The sequence below is a fragment of the Adiantum capillus-veneris genome, chromosome 5, assembly GCF_014529385.1.
Source record: "Adiantum capillus-veneris isolate H3 chromosome 5, ASM1452938v2, whole genome shotgun sequence".
Classification (NCBI taxonomy): Eukaryota; Viridiplantae; Streptophyta; class Polypodiopsida; order Polypodiales; family Pteridaceae; genus Adiantum; species Adiantum capillus-veneris.
In genome coordinates, this window is record NC_140935.1 from 40567072 (window position 1) to 40579521 (window position 12450).

Sequence of the window (12450 nt, forward strand, 5' to 3'; positions counted from 1 at the left end):
GATGGGCTCACAAAGATCTGTTGAAGCTAGATAAAATTGGTGTTGAGAGTTATATTATGCAATCCAATTCAATCCAAGTTTTGTTTTGGCTTTTAACTCTTAAGTAGGGCTGCTCTTCCCCTCTTGTTTCCTCTACCATGATGAATCTCACGAACAATCACCACCTTTCGGTGAAAGTTTTCCAACTCATTGCTAGGAACCTTTAGAGATAAAATGCAATTGCATGCATGATGTAATACATTAGCTTTTCTCTATACGTATTTGTATAAGTGAATCTTTGATAGCTTATCATCCCTTAGGAGCATCTCGCTTTGTAGGAAAGAAGGTGCTAAGTTAGTGTAGCATCATCTACAGGGTGTGGTCAAATGACCTTCTCCAATATCTTCACATGCATGTTTGATGAAAGTGTGATGGATGTTGTAGATTTGGGTGGTGTAGTTTGAATCTCACAAGTGCTAGAGATGATTCCTTTTACTCCCTAAAAGGCAACCAGCCCTAGCAGGGCATCTTTGATCTCTAAGGTACTCGTAGCAAAAGGGATGGCATTTATATAATTTTGAATGAGGTTGCAAGAATTAGTCATCAACATCAACAATCCCAACTTAGCTACTTCTTTATCTTTATCATTTAGCAATGTTAGTAAGTCTTTCATTTATAGGAGCTAAAATTGCAAAATTCCCAAATACTAAAGCCTTGTGATTTGCATTAATAAGGTAGATATCAACTAGATGCCCCAAAATGAAAGAGTCAGTATATGTTTCATAAGGCTTTCTATCCTCGTTAATGAGGGAATTAAACACAACATCTTATTGCACAATTAACTCCTCCTCTTCCTCATGATAGTTGGGAATAAGATTTCTTGGCAAGTCTCTAGGTATTGTGATTGTCTGGGGAGGGCTTGCAACATTCGCCTTCATCTTTGTCTTATGATGAGGTCTTTTTTTACCATTCAACCATGTATGTCCAGAAACTTTCTGATGGTGATCGGGGAATTGTCAATCCATTCCTATTGCTCTCTTAGGTCCTCATCTAAAGTTTGTTATAATGTTGTTGGTTATCTCCTTGATTCTAGCAATGCCTAGGGTGGAGTTATCTTTAGCTATATTGTTTATCCTTAGCCAAGCTGTGATGTCCCATTGAGAGAGCAATAATCGTAGTGATATGCCAAGGATTTTAAGTGTGATTTTCTCAAGGAGTGAATTCACTACTTGGGACATGTAATTTTAACCGTTGGACTCCATATGGATAAATCCAAAGTGGATGACATTAGGTGTTTTTCGGTTCATTAAAAACTATGCTTGTATTGTTTTTCTTGTGACATAGCATCTAAAAGACAAGGGGAAAACCTTTCATTGGGTAGAAGATCAACAACAAAGTCTTGATGCTCTTAGGATTGCATTAGCTACAACTTCTATTTTAGCGATTGTGGACCCTATGAAATTGTTTGTGTTAGAAATGGATGCTAGTAATCGTGTTATTGGAGCAATCCTTCTATAAGAGGAAGGCCAATTGAATTTGAAAGCAAGAAACTTGATTCTACACCATATAATTATTCTCCTTATGAAAAAGAACTCTATGCAATAGTGTTTACATTGAAAGTGTTGCGATATTATTTGTATGAGGCTCAATTTGAGATTGTGATTGATCATGAGAGTATAAAATGGTTTACACAACAAACCGATTTGAATGGCCGAAAGACTAGATGGGCTAAAATTCTTCAAGAGTACAATTCTAACCTCCAATATCATAAAGGACTATACAAGGTGGTAGTTGATGCTCTTAGCTGTATGCCTGAGATCAACTCTCTTCTCTTTGCAGAGCTTTGACATGAGTTTCTGGAATCAAGGACAAATATGAGCATAATGAAACATACTTCAATGTTAGGAAATAAGACGTAGCTAAATAGATAATTGAGTAGATTACTTAATGGAGAGAGACAGATTTATATACACGAGATTATAGAGGAGAGAGAGAGAGAGAGAGAGAGAGAGAGAGTACACACGATATACGTGGTTCACCCAATGTGGGCTACGTCCACGAGAAAGCAGCCACTCAATGGCTTTAGTACTTCAAAACAAGAAGTAGTTTACAAAGGGATTATACCCTTAATGGAGCTCCCGCCTTGCTTCACTCTCACCACCTCACACTCACCTTGTTGCATCAACTTCACACTATGAAATGTGTGTAGAAATGGCCTCCTTTTATAGGCCAAAAGGGCTGCCCTCTCTTATGAGAGACAGCCATGTGTAGCCGCCCTTGTGCGAATAAGTCCAAATCAGACCCTCCAATCCGCCCATGTGTGGCCGCCCTTGAGAAGACAAGTCCGCTTTTGAATTCAGCCACCGGCCATTGAATTCGGCCACCGGCCACCGGCCATTGACTTCCGACCACCGGCCATCGGTCATTGACTACCGGCCACCGGCCAACTGCCAGTTGTTTTCCGACCACCTTCCGGCCGCCGTCCGGCCATAATATTCCGGCGAAAAAGAATATTCCGGCAAAAAAAAAAGTCTCGGGGGCCTCCGTCCCCGAGGCCTTTAAAGTTGCCCCTGATTCTTGTCCGTGAAAATTTTGGTTTCCGGTGAGTGATTTTCCTTCACGCACGATGGCTTCTCCTCATAATGGGGGCCTTACAAATATACGCTTTTACCACAGAGAATTTCAAGGGTAAATCAGGCTCCATACTTAACAATCTCCCACTTGGAGACTGATCTCCAAACCAAACCTGTGACTGCTTTCCATTCTGGCTTCTTATCCTTGAATGCCGATTGAAGATGAGCAAAAGCTCAACTTCTCCTTGTTGACCACCTTTGTAAACATGTCTCCAGGATTTTCACTCGTATGCACCTTTCCTAGCTTTAGTTGTCCCTCTTCCAAAAGAGTGCGTATGAAGTGATATCTCACCTCAATGTGCTTTGTCCTTGAATGAAAGGCTGAGTTCTTCGCAAGATGGATAGCGCTTTGGCTATCACTATACAAGACACAATTGTCTTGTTTGAATCCAAGCTCTTCTAAGAATCTGTGAAGCCACAGAATTTCTTTGCTTGCCTCCGTCATTGCTACATACTCTGCTTCAGTGGTAGAAAGTGAAACCACTTTCTGCAGCTTTGAAGCCCAGCTTACTGCTGTGCCTCCAACCGTGAACACATAGCCAGTAGTGCTCCTTCGAGTATCTTTGTCACCTGCCATATCTCCATCAGCATACCCTTCTAGAAAAATATCAGTTCCTCCAAAATACAAAGCATTTGTTGTTGTCCCTTTTAGATACCTAAGTATCCACTTCACAGCTTGCCAATGCTCTTTACCTGGGTTGTCCATGAACCTACTCACAACTCCCACTGCATGTGCAATGTCTGGCCTTGTCCAGACCATAGCATACATTAGAGAACCTACCGCTGCAGCATATGGAACTCTAGACATATAGGCTATCTCCTCTTGTGTCTTTGGACACATATCCTTCGTTTGGACACATATCCTTCAAGAGATGGTTGAAGGAAGGAACAAACCTTTCTGGAGGTCTACTTGCTCTTGTAGATCTTCGGGGAATAGGTTAAGGCTCCTCATTTGGTTGACGTTGTTGCACATTGTCACCGTTTGCAGTCCTTGAGTCTTCACCGTCCTCAAGCTCCATGTACTCATCACCTGTTTCTTTTGTTTGTTTTCTTTCCAAGTAATCTTTGTACATATTTTGTTCGTTAAAAATTACATCCCTACTCCTTAAGATTTTACCATCTTCAGGATTCCATAGGCGATACCCAAAGTCTCCTTCTCCATAGCCAATGAAGAAACACTTTTTGGACTTTGCATCTAACTTTGATCTTAGGCTTCTATCTATGTGCATGAAAGCCTCACACCCAAACACTTTGAGAAATGCATAATTCACCGGTTTACCTGTCCATGCCTCTTCTGGAACTCCCCCATCCAATGCCGTTGAGGGTGACCGATTGATTAAGTACACAGACGTACTTACAGCTTCCGCCCAAAGCTCAAGCGGTAGGCCTGCATGTAGCCGCATGCTTCGTGCTCGTTCCATGATTGTCCTGTTCATCCTTTCCGAAATCCCATTTTGTTGAGGTGTCCTTGGGGTTGTCCTTTGCCTCCGAATGCCATTGCTAGCACAAAAGCTTTCAAAAGCTTGGCTACAATATTCGCCTCTATTGTCGGATCTGAGGCATTTAACCTTGGTACCTGTTTCATTCTCCACAAAGGCTTTCCACCTTTGAAATATGGAAAATACATCGGATTTATTCTTCATGACATAAACCCATGTTTTTCTAGTCGCATCGTCTATGAATGTTACAGAGTACAATGAGCCACCAAGTGATGGTGTACTTGCAAGACCCCAAACATCAGAATGAACCAACTCAAGTTTTTTATTTTTTCTTTCATTTCCTGATTTTTGAAATTTTACCCTTTTTTGTTTACCATAAACACAATCTTCACAGAACTCTAAGTCCACTTCTTTCAAACCTGGTAGAAGCTTCTTTGTTTGAAGGATTTGCATTCCTTTGGCACTCATATGCCCAAGTCGGTAGTGCCACACCGCACTGTCAACTTCTGTAGTTGCTGCACAAGCTGAAGGTTGCGTGCTAACAGTACACAAGTAAAGTGTACCGACTTTTTCACCCTTGGCAACCACCAAAGATCCCTTTGAGATCTTCCACCGTTTGTTTCCGAATGCAATGTTGTGACCTTCATCGTCCAATTGTCCTGTAGAGATCAAATTTTTGCGAAGAGAAGGAACATGCCTAACATCTTTAAGCTTCCATTCACTTCCGTTAGCAGTTTTGATAGAAACTGTACCTTTTCCGACAATCTCACAAGCTTCATCATCTCCCAAGTATACATACCCAAAATTACCTTCGGTGTAGTCTTGGAAATGTTGCTTGTGTGGTGTCGCATGGAATGAAGCCCCGGAATCTACTATCCAGGAATTAGACACATTGTCTAATGAGAGAATTAGAGCATCTTGCTCTACTTTACCTGCCACATTGGCCTCCGATGTTGTCTTGTTGTCTTGAGACTCTGTCTCCTTCTTCTTCTTGGACCAGCAATCCTTCTTGACGTGGCCCTTCTTGCCGCAGTTCCAACATTCAAGAACTGACTTTGTGCGTGACTTGATCCGCCTTGAGCGATCACGACCCTTTTGGTTTTTGAACCTCTCCTTAAGCCTTCCTCTTGTTTCCACTGATAGTGCAGCACTTGATGATTCTCCTGTGCTTCTCCTTCGCATTTCCTCGCTTAGGAGAACACCCACAACATCATCAAACTTAAGAGTATTTGTGCCAGAGATAGAATTACTTACAGCCATCACAAGGCTGTCCCAACTATCCGGTAGAGATGATAGTATAAGGAGAGCTCGCACTTCGTCATCGAAATTGATTTTCAATGATCGAAGTTGACTTATGTTTGTGTTAAAGTCATTTAGGTGTTCTGCAACTGAACCATTCTCTGCCATCTTTAGATTGAACAAGCGCTTCATAAGAAATACCTTATTGGATGCCGATGGTTTCTCGTAGAAGTCGTCAAGTGACTTCATCAAGTCCTCCGTGGTCTTCATCTCCGAAACATTGAAGGCCACCGTTGACGCCAAGCTTAACCGGATTGTTCCCAGTGCCTTTCGATCAAGGACAATCCATGCTTCATCTGCCATTGTTGCGGGCTTCTTCGCAAGACCGCCTAGTGGCAAATAGAGGTCCTTCTGGTAGAGATAGTCTTCAATTTGCATCTTCCAATGTTGGTAGTTTTTGCCGTTGAACTTCTCAATCTTGAGCTTCCCTTCCTCCGCCATAACTCCCACTCAATTCAAGGAATCCTTTCCTTGAGATAATTTAGCTACGAGCAAACCTTGCTCTGATACCAGTTGTTAGGAAATAAGACGTAGCTAAATAGATAATTGAGTAGATTACTTAATGGAGAGAGACAGATTTATATACACGAGATTATAGAGGAGAGAGAGAGAGAGAGAGAGAGAGAGAGAGAGTACACACGATATACGTGGTTCACCCAATGTGGGCTACGTCCACGAGAAAGCAGCCACTCAATGGCTTTAGTACTTCAAAACAAGAAGTAGTTTACAAAGGGATTATACCCTTAATGGAGCTCCCGCCTTGCTTCACTCTCACCACCTCACACTCACCTTGTTGCATCAACTTCACACTATGAAATGTGTGTAGAAATGGCCTCCTTTTATAGGCCAAAAGGGCTGCCCTCTCTTATGAGAGACAGCCATGTGTAGCCGCCCTTGTGCGAATAAGTCCAAATCGGACCCTCCAATCCGCCCATGTGTGGCCGCCCTTGAGAAGACAAGTCCGCTTTTGAATTCAGCCACCGGCCATTGAATTCGGCCACGGCCACCGGCCATTGACTTCCGACCACCGGCCATCGGTCATTGACTACCGGCCACCGGCCAACCGCCGGTTGTTTTCCGACCACCTTCCGGCCGCCGTCCGGCCATAATATTCCGGCGAAAAAGAATATTCCGACGAAAAAAGTCTGAAAAATTTTGTTTCCGGTGAGTGATTTTCCTTCACGCACGATGGCTTCTCCTCATTATGGGGGCCTTACAAATGTACGCTTTTACCACAGAGAATTACAAGGGTAAATCAGGCTCCATACTTAACATTCAAAGTGTGGAACCATGTGAAAATGAGGGATTCTTCTCAGTCCAATGTTGGCAGGGTGTCTTTTTCCTCCACACCCAATTCTCCTCTTTTGAGTGATGAGTTGCAGAGATGGAAGAATTTTTCCATAGATGATGGGTACCTACTCCACAAGGGGAGAGTTTGTGTACAGATGGACGCAGACATTCGGTACCAAAGTCTTTACAAATGTCATGACAGTACGAGTGTAGGACACCCAAACATAAAGAAAACTTATGCACTTGTACGACAACAATTTTACAAGGCCAGTTTTATACGGGTATGTTCAAGACTGTGTCTTGCATTGCCAAAAATGTCAAGTTAATAAAGTAGAGTGCCTAAAAGTAGGACGTCTCTTGCATCTGTTGGAGATTTTCACTGGTAAATGGGAAGTATCTCTATGGATTTTATTGTGGGTTTACGTACCACTGTACGAGGTCGTGACTCAATATGGGTGGTGGTAGATCAGTTGACTAAACTTTGCAAATTTATTCCAACCAAGTCCACAATTAAAAATCTAGAGTTAGCCAAGTTATTTGTTGACAATCTGTATAGACTATATGGGTTACTTAGCAATATTTTGAGTGATTTTGATCCCAAGTTTAACAATCATTTCTGGAGGGTTGTATTTAAATGATTGGGTACAAAACTCAACATCAGTACTATAGATCATCCAAAAAACGGATGGTCTAATTGAACGTGTTAATCAAGTACTAGAGGATATGCTATGAGCATACGTTAGCAAAAAGAAATATGATTGGGAAGCTTATCTCCCTATTCTAGAGTTTGCTTACAATATTGCAAAGCATGTGACAACTGCTTTTAGTCCATTCATACTTATGTATGGTTTTCAACCTAGATCACCAATTACATTGGGATTGGGAACCGAGAAACTTCAGAAGGTCAAGGATAGACCACATGGATATCCTAAAACTTGATCTTAAAAATGTTTGACAAGCATAGGATAGCAACTAAAAGTATGCTGATGAGAAATGTCGGGGCAAGTAACCTTCATGGAAGGGGAAGAGGTATTTTTACAGGTGCAAAACCGGGCCAACACCTAAATTATCTCCAAGATATTGTGGACCTTTTAAGATACTCAAGCGAGTTGGATATACGGCTTACAAACTTTCTTTACTTACACACTCTTGTATTAAGTTGTTTATGTAAACGCTTGCATAGGGATGCCCAACACATTTTTGTTGTTTCATTGAACATCCAACTCAACCACATGAATATGAGTGCATTCTTGACTATCATGATTTACGTATGCCTCATCATGTGTGTCGTGAAGCATTAGTCAAGTGGAAAGACACACTTGAGGAAGGTGTCACTTGAAAAATATTAGTGTTCTTAAGAATAAATTTTCCACTTTTGTTTTCAAGGACTAAAACACTTCTCTAAGGGGGGAGTAATGTCAAGCCAAGGGTCTAGAGACAAAGGGCCAATCTGAACCGAACTTGGGAGTTTGCCTATAGAAGGGCAAGAAGCTAGGATGTGAGGCACATTTAGAAACCTTGGTCTCATGTGTCCAATACATTCTTTATCCTCTTTGACTACTAAATGAATGCATTGAGATATTAAACCTAATTGGCCATTGGTGTGGGTATCTACCGGATAGAGTAAGGGCCAAGAAGGTACCCTTGCATGATTTCTTTATTAGTGATTCTGCTCAATACCTTTATGTAATATTTAGTCACTAAGGGAATGTCCATGACACCTTATTCCACTTGTAATAGAGAGGTGATGGTCAATTTTGGCTATAACCTTGCTACTTAGAGAACATCCGCATCAATGGCCACACCCTCTCTCATCCTATTAGAGAATGTTAGTTAAGGAGGAGTTAGAGGTGAGTTTGTGCGCAATAGGGACACAATGCCAACACAAGTGTGGGTTGAATGCTTCACAAGCGAAGGCACTTGTCATCAAATCTAATATCTAACCAACCCAAATGATTTTCTCATATTAAACTGATCATTTAATGTGGAAGAATAAACGGGAACAAGAGTTAGGATATAGATATGTGTTCTAAACCTATCTCAGCAGGGGACCAAAAGGAGAAATGGTTGCATCTCAATAGGGGTCTAAAAAGAGACGGTCTACCAAGAGCAATGTGCAATAAGTTCTTCTAGATTAACCTCAGCAAAGGACCAAGAGGAGAGATGGTTACATCTCAATAGGGGTCCAAAAGGAGGTAGTCTATCAAAGAGCAACGTGCATCTAATGGAGCTTAAAAGACCTTAGGGTTAGCTTTATTAAAAACCTCCAAAAGTTAATGTTAAAAAGTCCTTTGACCTTACAGCAGCTAGGGCTAACCTCGAGGTGAGAATCCTACCCAAGCAGGAGGTGCTAAGATAATTAAAGTGGTTGTGGGAACCTTGCCCAAAGTTTGAGGTGGTTTTTATGCTAAATGACTAAGGTTTTTGAAATATTAAATTCAAAAATAAATTCTCGAGAGACATGAACGTTTCCAGGCTTGATTGATTAAGGCTTCAAGTATTCCATTCAAACCAAATGACTTAAGAAGCATAAAAGACACATGCAATGCTTAAAGTATTCAAATCAAACCAAATAACTTAAGAAACATAAAAGACACATGTTCAAAAAAAATTCTACATGTGGCCCTCATGATGTGCTTGAATCCTATTGGATAGGCTTTAAACGGGTCCAATGAGAATTTATATACATAAAAATAAATAATTAAGTTCTTTCTCTCAAAGAGGAAAAAGAGGACACATGTCCAAATGAAATAATAAGAGAGAGAGAGAGAGAGAGAGAGGGACCAAGCATGAGAAGGGAGGTATACTCTCCCACACACACACACACACACATTCTCTCATTGTGTGGAGTGCAAAATGCAAGAGCTCCATCTCCTTCTCCAAGCTTGTTAAGAAGTGGAGAACCTACACCAACACTCTTGGTTATGGAATGCAAATCCAACCAAGAGCCATGCTTCAATGCTTAAGCTTGCCATCTTCTTCATCTTCATTACTATGCTATTATGCTATGTTAAGCAAGAAGAGTGATGATAAGTGAGGAACTATTTCTTTCTCCTATGAATGATTCTTCTTCCTCTTCCCTACTTTCATTCCTCGCTAGCTCTCTCCACCTTCGAAGGTGTTTGAGACCTTAGGGCTGAGGCTTGGGATAGTTAGTGCTTTTTGCAAAGTTTATGTTAAGCTCGTGATGCATGAAGCTTTCCATCTTCATAGCATCACCACCGTCACAAGGAACACGAAGATTGTATTGTAACAAGTCTCTTTTGATGGGAGACTCTATCATACAAACCCCTTTTGGAGGGGGGACCGGCTCCAAGTAAATCCGGAGCCGAATCCGAGAAAGAGGGTATCCCTTACCACGCCAGGAAAATACACACTTCAAGGGTTGTAAACCTTTAGATTTTACTTAATCCAACCTCAAAGTTGAAAAGCTTAACAATGATTATCACATAAAAGAACCTAGAGTAAGACACTTAGTATAAAATTCTAGATATGAGCAGGTAACCATAAGGATCGGTCATCTGTAAAGACAAAGAGCAACTCAGTATAGGAACCAGTAATGTCTTGCAGATAATCGAGAGGAAATTAGCACTATTTATGTTATCTTAACCAACTAGGTTCCAAATACGACTGCATCAACTCATCAAACATAGTAGCAAACCAAAACATTATAACCAAAAACCATTCCATTTTGTAAGCAAAATTAACCTTGAGTCATATCTTTATTCATCCTTCCTAATCATCCGAGGCCATGATGCAGTAAGCCAATTATCCCTTTTATGCACAATCTAGCAAAAATAACATCAATGTATTATTTCTTTGATGTATGATAGTAAAGCACCCAAGACATATCCCAAAAGCACATACGAGGAAAACATGTGTGTTTAGGCACCATGCTAGAGAACTTTATTCAAGATTTTTATTTACCCTTCCTAATCATCTGAGGCCATGGTGTAGGAAGAAGATAACTCCTAGATGTAGAATATCCACAGTCTAGCAAAAATTACACCGGTATATCAAACAATTTCCAACTTTTACGTATGATCAAACCACCAGGTCATAGCCCAGAAGCATAATTGAGGAAAAACTTGTGTGTTTAGGCAACAAGGCATGGCAAAATGAACAGATATTAAAATGTTTTTGGCACAATTATAACTAGTTCAAGCATGGAAAAGAAACCTGGTTCAAGGAAGCAAACTCAGCTATTTCCATATCAAGAACTTGAAACCATCCACTTCAAACTCTCAACACTGAAGTTACTCAAGGTGAATCACCACTCTCTCTCTCACACTTTAAGACAAACACAAACCAGAAATAGTATTCTAAGTAAAGTGAGGGATGAAAAATCCCTCACCCTGTTATTCATACGAGGCAAGTAGGGGTCAAAAGTAGTACAACAGCAATCGGGCATGCATCAAATCCAATCTGTAGTTGTGAACAAGAGGTAAGGAACCTACAATGCAATAACACTCGTAGCTACTATGGATAGTTTAAGAGAGTATATACAAGCCAATTTATCTCGTACTAGCAAGCACCAAGTGTGCAACATCATACTCACAAAGTGAAGTGCATCTGCAACGCCATACGATAGAGTGAGGTACAACCGCAGGCCGAGGGTCGAGAACCAAACGGCAAGCCAAGTAAGAGCGTTTGATCTGAGCACAGGCATGGGGATTGCCTTTGGGAATTGCACATTAATTAATATTGATGGGTGAACACCAAGGGAAATAGTCCCACCTTGGGTAGTACTTGCAAGAAACCATCAAGGCAAAAAAATGGCAGCATACATTGGTTATGAGGTTACATGTTTTGAAGCAATTTGAGTAAGGTCTAAAACGTACGAGATAATTCACGCAAAATCAAGGCAAGTGAAGAATCTATGCATTAGAGGCGGTAGAGTAAATGGAAGGACACTAACATGTGTGTGTTACTTATGATAATTTAGGTAAAATCGGGGCAAGTGAAGAATCTATATGCATGGAGCAATAGAGTTCCATGGAAAGACAGTAACATGTGTGTGTTCCTTATGATAATTGTTCCAAAAACAATTTGAGAGAAAGTGTTCCATAGTTAGAAATGCAAGGGCCGTAGTAAATGCAAGGCAAACCCCCGTTAGGTCACGGTAATCACACACAAAACAGTATACCCATCAACTGCATCATGCATAATAGAGCCATATTCCCCCATTGAGGAAAGTGCAAGGTAAATACTTACGGTAATAACCCACAAGACAATGTAACCATCAGCTCCATCAAGCATATTGAAAGCCACCTACAATAGTTGCAGGTTAGCAGGCTGAAGCAACAACTTAGCAAAAGTGCAATGACCGAAAGGTGTTCCTTGAAGAAAACGGGCACAGGCTATACAGTTGTTGATGCCTTCATGCTTCAGAATCTTTCAACCTAATGCACCCAATGTGTACACACTACCATTTCTTATCAGGGTAGATAGATGTCCATAAGGTTTCGGGAAACCAAATAGGAATATGACATTCAAAAATAGAAAGCTGATATTATTTACCTTCTCCCAAAAACTGTCATTCATTAAGTGCTGATAATTTCTTGCAACAGCAAATCAAATGTCAAACATATCTAGATGAATCTGGACAGACTTCAAAAAACATCTAGATGAATCAGGACTTACTTCAAAAAACATATCTAGATGAATCAGGACTTACTTCATAAAACATACCTAGACAAATCATGGATGTGTACCGACTCACCTATAAAGAGAAGTCCAAGGCATAGACTCATGATACCCATAAGACATCTCCAGAAAAGCAAGCATTGGTCAGTCACAAACGTAATGTA